Source organism: Diospyros lotus, chromosome 12, assembly GCF_014633365.1.
Source record: "Diospyros lotus cultivar Yz01 chromosome 12, ASM1463336v1, whole genome shotgun sequence".
NCBI lineage: Eukaryota > Viridiplantae > Streptophyta > Magnoliopsida > Ericales > Ebenaceae > Diospyros > Diospyros lotus.
The window spans coordinates 16,853,856-16,865,298 of NC_068349.1; the positions used below are offsets into that span (position 1 = coordinate 16,853,856).

Consider the following 11,443-nt stretch of genomic DNA (forward strand, 5'->3'; position numbering starts at 1 on the left):
CCGAGGTTGTTGTTAACATATAATGAATATCACATAGCCTTATGGCAGCTTGTTGATTTTGGAAGTTTGTTTTTGTCGCTGTCATGAACTCCGTTGTGGCCTTAGTGAGTGTTGCCACCAAATCTTCCAAGGATGTCTTCTTTTCTTGAGACTGAAATCTAGGTGGAGGTACCTTTACATTATTTTGATTATTGTTCCATGAGAAATTTGGGTGATTTCTCCATCCTGGATTGTAATTATTGGAATACAAATTGTTTTGTTGTCGATTGGAATTTGAAATATAGTGAGCTTGCTCCGCACTCGATGTTGCAAAAGGATTGCCAGCTTGACATTCACTTGTAACATGTTACCCAGCACACAAGTCACAAACCTACATAACAGAATGAACAATATTAATACTCAATTGATCTAGTCTCTTATAAATAGAGTCTACCTTAGCATTTAAAGCAGTAAATGCTTCAATTTCATGTATCCCAGCTGATCTCTTTAGCATAGTTCTTTCTGAAGGCCATTGATAATTATTTGCAGCCATTTCTTCTATCAAATCATAAGCCTCATCAATGGATTTCTCATCAAAGCACCTCTAGCTGCTACATCAATAGTGATCATTGTCGGATGGCTTAATCCACTGTAAAATGTTTGGACCAACAACCATTTAGGAAGCCCGTGATATGGACATCATCTTAACAAGTCTTTAAATCTCTCCCAAGCTTCATACAGAGTTTCCATATCGGCTTGGCTGAAGGTTGTGATGTCATTTCTCATCTTTGCAATTTTTGCCGGTGGGCAAAATTTAGCTAGGAATTTGCTAGCTAATTCATCCCAAGTAGTGATGGTACCTATAGGGAGTGATGTTAGCTAATTCTTTGCTTTATCTCTTAAAGAAAAAGGAAATAACCTTAATCTAATGGCATCATCAGATACGCCATTGTGTTGAATGTGTCACATATTTTCAAGAAATTTGCAATGTGAACATTTGGATCATCACTGGGTAATCCACAAAATTGAATAGAAGTTTGGATCATTTGAATTATTGCTGGCTTGATTATAAAATTATTGGCTTGAACAATCGGTCTTGTAATGCTTGAATTTGTGTCATTTATTGATGGGAACACCATACTCTCTCAATGTTCTATTAGTTGTTTCGTTGTTTATGGTTGCTTGTTGTTCTACTACTCTTTTTTCTCTCCTTAACCCACGAATGGTGCGTTCAATTTTAGGGTCAAATGGAACAAGCTCAAAACTTCTAACACGTTGCATACACAATTAAAGCACAACACTTGGTTCAACAAAAATATAGAAACTAATCACACATAAGCAATAAGAAGAAAAAAAAATTAAATTGAAATCAAATAAAATGGAAGGCAAGAAATAATTAAAAAAATTAAATACCAAAGTATAAATTAAAAAATTTAAATGTAATATAAGAAATAAAATAAATTAAAATTCAAATAGAATATTTAATTTTAGTAAATAGTGTAGCCAAATTTAAATAATAGTTTTGGATCTAAATGCAATATAATAATAATAATAATAATAATAATAATAAAAAAACTTGAGCACAACACAATAACCAAATAATAATAATAATAATAATAATTAAAACAAAATTATATGCAAGCTATGCAACATTAGAGGGATATAGAACAAATATAGTAACTAATAGACAACCAACTAAGATAGCTTAGATGGCTAGAATGTGTAGTTGTTAACTAAGAGATCTTAGTTCAAATCTTCTTTCCACCAATATTTAAATTGTTTTTCCACACCGAATTAAAATAGTAGTTAATGGAACAAAAAACACTAAAAATATAATATATATACCGACACGTATACAAACAATAAAATATGCAAAATTAAAAGAAAAATTAATACAGAATAAAATAGGTTTAAATTAACAAATGAGTTATTTGATAGTGATATTATCAACTGTCGATCCCCGACAACGACGTCAAAAACTTGATGACAATTTTTCGCAAGTGTACGGATCACACAAATAATAAAGTAGTGAGTAGAATATCGTTCCCACGAGCATCGGATGATAATTACCAAAATTATATTAACCCAAATGTTATTTAAACAATTGATTAAGGAAAATTAATTTAAAAAAAAAATAATAACACACAAAGTAAATATGGAGAGTTTCAAGATTTGGAGAGCACTAGAGTATTTTGATTTCACCTAATTAATCTAATTTAATTTAAATGCTTGATAATTCAAATTTAATTATTCATGCAATGATAATTAACCACACAAGTCAAATTTTTACATCATTCCAATTATATTCTTGTGGTGTTTATTATGTAGAGTTATAGATTTTTTCTTTCGGTTTAAATCTATAATATCAACATATCAATCAAATATTGCCCAAGTATTTGATAGTATTAAGTATAATAATAAACACTTGTATGAATAAAGAAAATCAATCTATAAAAATCAAATTATCATAATTAGACTACATCAAAACACCCTAGTTATAGAGTTTAGTTCATATTACAAATGATGTAATCCATAACAAAACAAATGAACATAAATATAGAATTTAAAGGAAATGGAAAAAGAGAATAAAACTCTTTTGATGTGCAGGATTTGCTTCTTCAAAAATATTGTTACCAATTCTTGAAGAAATCTTCCACCAAGAGTGCTCCAATTCTTCAATCCTTCAAGCTCTCTCACCTCTAACTATTTCAATTTTCTAGCCTTTCTTCTCTATTTATACTCATTCATTTATTTTTTTTCTTAATTTTCTCCTTAAAACATGGGATACCTTACCTCCATGTTTTCCTCTTCCATGTTTCATACCACCCATGTCCACTCAAAAGTTTAGGTCCCATACCCAATACAAAATAATCCCTCAAAATATCAAGAATTACAATTTAGGGATTTTTGTAAGGTATGGGCTTAATTTAATTAGACTTTTGGGCTAGGCTTATTAGGTCCAATTGGGCCTAATTCTTCATGAAATAGGCAGACCAAATAACCCTTAAAAGGCCTCTTAATCCATCTACAAATTAGCCAAACTTTGAGAAAATGGAATGCAAAATTCGTAGGTAATGTTGAATTTTTGACAGTTGACTTTCTATCACTCCAATAACCATAACTTTTTGTAGAAAAATCGGATTTACGCACCGTTTGAAGTACAGAAAAGTAGACATATAGAGCTGTCACATATATTTTTTCCAGAATTTTTTGACATTCAAATTGATATAGCTTTTATCTTTAATCGGACCCTTGAGTAACGAAAATCCATAACTTTTGCTTTTCTTTCTCACTTTTCCTTCAAATCCTATCAACATGATAAATTACATAAAATTAATATATAAAATATATATAAGCATAAGAATTAAGCATAAAATCAAGTAAGAATGGTATATAAAATATTAGCACATTAGGTGTATATTTTTGGAACCTATTTTTGGCAAAATCGTTAGGCTTTCGAGCCTTAACCTCATGCTTCCTAAGCCCTTCATCGGCTAGTTTTCCCTTCTTCTTCTTGTCCAGGTCTTGGGATAATCTAAAGGCTTAGAGGATTTCCATCTGGTCCACAAATCTATTGGCATGGGTGAATAACTAGGCCAATGATACCAGTTGATCATAAGCCAAAGACTTTTGCAGCAACCCAAAAGTAGTGCCCCGCAGCAAGGTTGTAACCATCATGCCCACCTATAACTCCTACACTTTTAAGGTGGCATTTCACAAGCGGTCAACATACTATCTCAACAGTTTATTTGGCCATTAGCGGATGGTAAAGAGGTAAGTCGGATCCTTCTTCTTGGGAGCATTAACAACAAAGGTTGTGATAAACTCCCAACGTAATTGCTCAAACAAAGAAATGGTCATGTGTGGTAGCTCATTGAAACAAGCACGGGCATCATCCTAACCATGGAGGTAAGCCAACGATTCATATTGTTTCACATGATAATTAGGGTTTCCTCTCCCTACATACATTGGAAGTTGTGGGAGTTCAAATTGTAGGGGAATTGGTCGCCTTAGCAGATCAAATGAGAAAGGAGTCCTCTGCTAGTGCATTCTATCATGATCTAGCACTGGCCCTTAGTAGAGGTGGTGCTCTCAGCTGTTTCTTCATGCGTTATACCCTTTCTGGTGTTCCTATGTCATTCCTTATATAGTTTTCTAGGGGTAAGCACGTGAGGTTGCTGATCCTGGGAGAATGATGGCGATGTATGTATTTGGCCCCTAAAAATGATGTTCAACTAACCAGCCCTGTTCTAGGGAATATTGCTTACCAGCATCTATGTCCCTTGCACTTGTCCGATGGTGTAAATTGCATTTCCAAGTGTTTGTTATCCTAAGAGAGTAACTGTGAGGCAGTCTTCAGTTGGAATCCTCTATCTTCTGATATATCCTGTTGAGGCAACCTTCGGTTGTAGCAACTGAGACAGCTCCCTAGCCTAAGCAGATCTTGTCCTTCTTGCCATTGTGATTGAATTTTTGTCAATTTCCCATAAAGGGTGTCAAATTGTTGTTGCTAAAGTATAAAAATTGAATTTGTATAGGGGAGAAAGCTCGACAAACAGTTGGCAAGGCTAGGCGAGACAGGTGAACAAGAGTTTGTCTGGGGAGGCTAACAAGGGGAGTAAGAGGAGTTTCACGAAAGAGTCATGTGGAAGGGGTCTTCGGGTGTGTCTTCAAGAGTGGTTTGTAGATGGGTCCTTAGAGAAGGTCTGTGGATAAGTCTTTGGAGGTGGTTTGCAAGACAGAAGATAATCAAAAGGCACGTGAGGATGTCTCCCACAGGGCCTTCCGATGCCTAAGTTAGAAGACGCCATAAAACGAAATACGAAAGACATGTTCCGGGGCCTATTGCCCAGGGTTTTCCGATGACTTGTAGTCTCTGGATGTCACACTGAAGAGCCTTCTGTTGAAGTCATGTAGGTGCCTGGTCGGTCTTTTGAGAGTCTATGCATGGACACTCAGGGGACTTATGCAAATGTCCCTAAGGGTCATCTAAGAGCATCTTCTTCACATGATGCACTTTTTCCCCCTTTTCAAGTTGACACCTCTTTGGGGAAATCTCCTCCAATGGCTAGGTCACAAGAGCTTATCTCTTCTCTTACTTTTTAAATTCTAGCACTTACTTTATATTGGGTTAGAATTGATTTATTTGTGTTTATATTACATCTATTTTATTTAATTACACAAAATTGTATAATTGTTAAAACATGAATTCTTAATTACTTGTATGTGATATTATTACTTTTGTATTTTATTCAACACACATAAATTACATTGCTATTTAAGAAAAAAGTAAACATTTTAAAAAATCCAATTCACCCTTCCTCTTTAGTTACCTCATTACTTGGCCAACAGTCTTCTGGCAAATTGATCATGATTTCAGGCGAATCCCTGACATTACTATGAGAGGTGGTGATGTTCTATAACTATTATTTTCTTTCTATTTCTTTTATCTTACAAAATATATAAAAAAAAATATACGCATACATATAGATTTGCAACAGGCAGAAAAGAAAGGTATGAAACTCATGTGCTTACATACATATATATATATGTACATACATAAATAACATCATTTAAACAAAAAAAAAAAAAAAGTGTTGGTTACGTACTCTTATACCAATGTAAGAAAATATATGTAAAAGAGAAAAATAAATAACTTATAAGTTTTTCCTAATAGAAGCAAATCGAATCTTTGAGGGGTTTGTTTCATTGGTTACGAACGAGATCAAAGATGAAAGTCGTTTACAATCCACAACCTAAAAACTTTTTTTTTTCCATATACAAAGAGTAGAGAGAGCTTGTAGAGAAATATATGCATGTGTTTCTTTTTTTCTAAGAATTATTGTAAGCACCCCCGCCCGGATATCCCAGCCGCCCGGACTACCCGAACGGGAGGGCCTACAGGAGGAGAAAAGAATGAGACACCAGACAAAGACCACCCCGGCATGCATACACAAAAAATAAGAACAGCGGAAGCAAAGCTCAAGACATGCATGCACTATGGGTACCCCGCTAACACAGCGGTCACAAGATAAATAAATAAACACAAACTCCTGTGCCGACATACACAAGACTCGAGAAAACACCTGGCACAGTACGAAATAATAGAGTAAATTCTACTTAGACATCAGAGTGGATAGGGATTGACGAGACTGCCTATACACCACACCGACTCTGCCGTTAAAGCTGACTCCCTTGCCATGGCTCACGCCGCCACTACCTGGAATGATGGAAAGCAAGGTGAGTCGAGAGACTCAGCAAGCATAAAGAAAGAAAGGCTGAAGGCTGAACATAACCAGAAAACTCTTCCTAAAATAAACCCCCAGGTACACACAAGCCATGAGACACTACAACACAACAGCTCAATAGCATAACAAAATAAAAGCACATACCGGTCCTTGGGGCCCACATAAGACACTTGGTGCCCAAGTCCCATACCAACCTGCCGCTGCCCTGAAAGGCAACAAATATCTGCAACAAACCTGCGCACGCTGTCCGAGGCCGGTACTCCCGTCACCTGTATCCGTCGGTACTCCCGACAACCGAGCCATAGGCTCCCTCGGAACGGTACTCCCGTCCGAGAACTAAAACTACCAGTATCCATGCAATGCACATAGAAATGCAATGGCGTAGTGAGCATCAACGTGATACAAGGCGCCCATACATCCAGGCATCAGGCCATGCTCCGCCCACATAGTAAACCACATGCCATGCATATGCTCGCGGTGGATGCAACCTAACCAAACTAGAATGTCCATGTCCAAGCATACTCAGTAAATGAATATCCCAACATGCATCCCGTACCCATGTGCATATCAAATCATGAATAGTAATACAAGGTATCTAATCATGCAGTAAATCACATACCGGCAGAGCTAGTCAGCAGTGCCCGGCACCGGTCAACGGCTAGTGACTAGGGGTGTCCACCCGACGATCCACATCAGGGCCGTACCATAGTCTACCCCAGCGTCACCAACAACTGACCCCTGCCCCACTGCTCAATAGCTCTAACCGAACCATAAATAAATCTGATAAAAACCGTAAATAAAACTCGCACGACTAGGAACCTATTTCCTCAACTGGGTTCAGCATCATTCCGAAGGAATGAGGGCGGTACAAACCCCCGTAGGCTCACAACGAATAAAATTATAGAAGCCTCGGATTTAATTTAAATTAAAACAAATGAATAATAGTTCAACCAATAAGGCAAGGTACCGAATTAAAGTAAAGGAGGTGATAAAATACAGGAAATCACGGGGTCTTCCACGGGAATTAAAGATCAGGAAGAGAGGGTTAAGAGCTTGCCTTTACACAGTCGTTTCTTGCATTTCTTGCACTCCCGCTGCGAAGTAAAACATTTAATAGCGATTAATAAAACCCTAGCTCGCATTTAATTAAATCTAACCGTGTAATATAAATAATTTAACCGCCTAAAATTTCACGTAGGCACACCATAAATAAAATCCCGACAAATCTTATATTTGATTTAAATTATATTACATCAATAACATCCTCAATATATATATATACTTAATTAATTAATATATAATAAAATTAACTTAACGCATCCTAATATACAAACAGTGGCATAAATTCCTTTTCTTTTCTTTTCTTTTATTCTAACTTCATTGCCCATCACACGCAGTAGCCTTCACGCCATACACTGTGTTTACACACACACACATATATATATAATTAATACGCGATATCGAAATGAGTTAAGGAAAGGTGAGGGATTTATAAAATAGAAAGAAATCACAAGGGTAGATGAGAGCTTGCCTGTATCTAGCCGTTTACAGCGTTTTCACGCTTAAACATCACCAAATTAAAACACGTTGTAAATAGATTAAACTTCCAAAATTAATAAAATTAGGCCCAAAATAAAATTTTAACCGTAGAGAATGTTTAATACATATTTATTTACGTACCTGGCTAATTAAATCGCGATCAACCACATTAAATCTTGAAATTTTCCCCAAAATTTCCTTCTTTTCTTCACTGTGCGTCTGTTCCTTCTTCTCCCATTTTTCCTTCGATTTTGCTGGCTCGGAGACGCCCGAAACGGGCTTAAAAATGGCCCAAAACAAGTGGCCAGAAGGCAGCCACGTGGCAGCCTGTGGGCTGCGCTGGGAAGCCACCGCCTCAGGGACCAAACGACGTCGTTTCGGTCCCTTATTGGCTGATTAAAATCAGCCCATTTTCCTCCCCTCGCTCGAACCCGCGACCTGCTGCTCCCTCGTGCGCGCGCCCGACCGCGCGATCTAGCTGCATTCTTCAACATATATACACACTAAATTAAGTTTAAGGTAATCCGACAACAGTTCCAGAAATTACATTTAAACCTCCATACTTTCATAAGTTCTCACAAACACCCCCCGCATTCAATTTAATTTAGATAAATTTAATTTACACTTATATTATTTTTGGGATATTACAATTATCTTCTCATTTGTTACACACACATATTACTCAAAAGAAATTGCCACCTCCCTATTTCTCTCCACTTACAAAGTGGGGAACAATTACCAAGTTGTTACTACGACCCACGAGCCTTTAATGGATAGGTTGGATCAGGATTCGTGAATCGAATTCAATTCTAAATTTCTTACACTTTATTTGCAGTAATATGTGAATGTTTTTATTCTTATTTATGACAATTTGATGATATTGTTGTTGTGCTTTTAAAGTGTGAGGGAAACATTAATTTTGGGAGTCTTTGATATTTTTACTTGGTTTAAATTTTGATATTTTTTTCTCTATTTAGTATTTACAAATCCTTCAATATATGATTGGCATGAAGTTTTTATTTTTTTTATTTATTCTTATTTGATGGTTACTCCCCCCTCCCTAATATTTAGATTTTCTATTCTGTTTTTTTAATTTTTTTATGGAACCCACAAATTTATCAGTTAATTTGAATTTTCTTATATTAGGCCTTTGTAATCTTTCATTAAAATTATATATTTTTTAATTTTTATAACTGTAGCTATTATTTTATCATAATAGAAAATATTTACATTTATATTTACAATTAATTTAAAATTTTTAATTATAATAATTACAAAATATATATTTATATAATTTTATAGGATTAAATAATAAATATTTATATGCATAAATTAATAAAAAAATTCCCCAGATTACTAATTTTTGAAATATAAGAGAATAACTGTATTTTATTTTTCACATAAAAAATTAGGGAATAAATGATCATTAGGATAAGCGAATCTTCTAGAAGAAAGAAAAGTGTATTCGTAAGGGTCCAAAATTGTTAAGCCAAAATGAAGAACAAAAGTAAAAGGACCACCTTATCAATGGCTGGCAGTCGCATTCAGTGTTCATGGGATGTGACAGAAGATCCTATCGACAACTACAATTCCCTCCGTTCACACTTATACTTGTAATGTATTGTTAGCCAGTCATTTAGGCTACTTTCTTTTGTTTTTTAATTTTTAATTTTTAATTTTTAATTTTTTATTTTAAATTTATTTTCAATTTTTTATTTTGCTAATCTATTTTTAAAAAATTAAAAACGCATTCTTTTTATCATTTTAAAAAATTATTATTCAAAATAGAAAATTAGAAAACGTGTTCTCTTTAACATTTTAAAAATAAATTTTTAATTATATTTTATTCAATAAATTTGATTATTTAATAAATTAAAAATATTTAATGTTAATATATTATTAAAAAATATATACATTTTAAATTTAATGAATTTTATAATATTTTTTTTATTATAATAATAAAATATGAATAAATAAATAAATAAGTGTGTTTTGAATTTTAAGTTTGTTTGGTTGAAAACACTCAAAACAACATTTGTTGTTTTGAGTTTTATTTACAATTTTTTTTTTGTTTTCAAAAATATATTTTTAAAAATAGTAAAGAGAACGTGTTTTCATTATTTTAGAAAATTAAAAATTAAAAATAACTTGAAAATAATAAAGAGAACGCAGCCTTAGTCTTTGTGATTTCTAAATTCGCTTATATTCCCCCTTACAATTAATTAATTATACAAATTAATCATTTTATTTTTATACATTAACAAACAATTTATTCGCCATTTCTTTCTTTCTACTTGGATCCTTATTTTGCAATAACGGTTGTTTAAAAAGGTTTACGAATGTGTTGATCTTTTACAACATGAAATCAAATCAAATAAAAAAGAATTTCAATTTGGTCTTCAGAACACAGATCGAGCGGTCAAATAAATAATATATTAGTGTCAATCTTGTAAGTTGCGACTTCGATCATTGTCCTGTATAAGAGTTAAATACCTAATTTATGATTTACTTCTCCTGTCGTAATTGAGAGCACGAGTACTAGTGGCCGCGTAAGGGCAATCATCCCAAAAAAGATTTCAATTTGTCTCAACATATAGATTAAGTGACGGACAAGTGATACACTGGAATTAGTGCCAGTAGGTCACGAGTTTGATACTTGTCTTAAGCAAGGGCTAAAGACCCGCCTGCAATTTATTTCCTCTATCGAAATTGAGAGGACGAGTGGCAAAAAACAACACAAGGGCAGTAAATCTCAAAAAGGATTTCAATTTACACCCCATGGGTGGCTCCAATGGCAAGAACAAGTGGTGGACATACCTGAGATCTCAAATTTAAAATCTTTTGATAGCATTATATGAAAATTAAACCATAATTTATTTGGGAGTGGGTTGGAGTGAGGCCCACCACCCCCAAAAATAGTGGGACTCAAGTTCTGACACTTGAGTTAAAAAAAAAAAAAAGAAGAAGAAAGATTTCAATTTGGTGGTAAAGCTTTCAAATTTTCTTGGAAGTGGTGGGGGTTCGACTCCTAATAGAAACATAAATGCCCTATTTGATGGAGATTGATTGTGTATTCATTTGAGAGTATATAAGTTTACGACCGCATCTAATTTATTTATAGAGAAAATTAAAGAAAAAGTTAGTCTTCTCCAGAACTAGACGGGCGAAATTCGAACACTTGGATTATCAAAAAAAAAAAAAAAGAATTTCAATATTGCAGAGAAATCGAATTGCAAGATGAAACTAACGAAGTTCAAAGGTTCAATGCGGGTGCAAAAATTGAACTCTTTGTGTTCAATTTTGCTATGTTTGATTTCTTAGAAAAAAAAAAATGATACTTCTTGTCGGTTTGTGGGTTAGAAAGAAAAAAATTATTACTCCTCTTGAAATTATTAAATTAGAATTATTTAAGATAAGTACATTTTAGTTATGCCCAGCAAAAAGAAAAAAGAAATTAACAAATTGACGGAATGATCTAAGCCGTCCAATTTCCAAAAATCAAGTGCGAACAATATCGGCCCACGTTTCGATGTCAGCGTGCGACACGTGTACAATCCAAACATTAAGTGCGAACAATATCGGCCCACGTTTCGATGTCAGCTTGCGACACGTGTACAATCCGTTCGCGAATAGCCAGCGCGTTAGAGCTTTGAACTCTTCTCTCTCTCTCTCTCTCT

At 34.3% G+C, this 11,443-nt stretch overlaps 1 non-coding gene across 1 annotated transcript; it reads left to right on the forward strand.

Moving 5' to 3' along the window:
• The first annotated feature begins 661 nt into the window (after positions 1–661).
• LOC127787764 (small nucleolar RNA R71) lies at positions 662–768 on the forward strand. Its single transcript, XR_008020228.1, has one exon. It is a non-coding gene; the product is annotated as a small nucleolar RNA R71 (small nucleolar RNA).
• Positions 769–11,443: the final 10,675 nt, after the last annotated feature.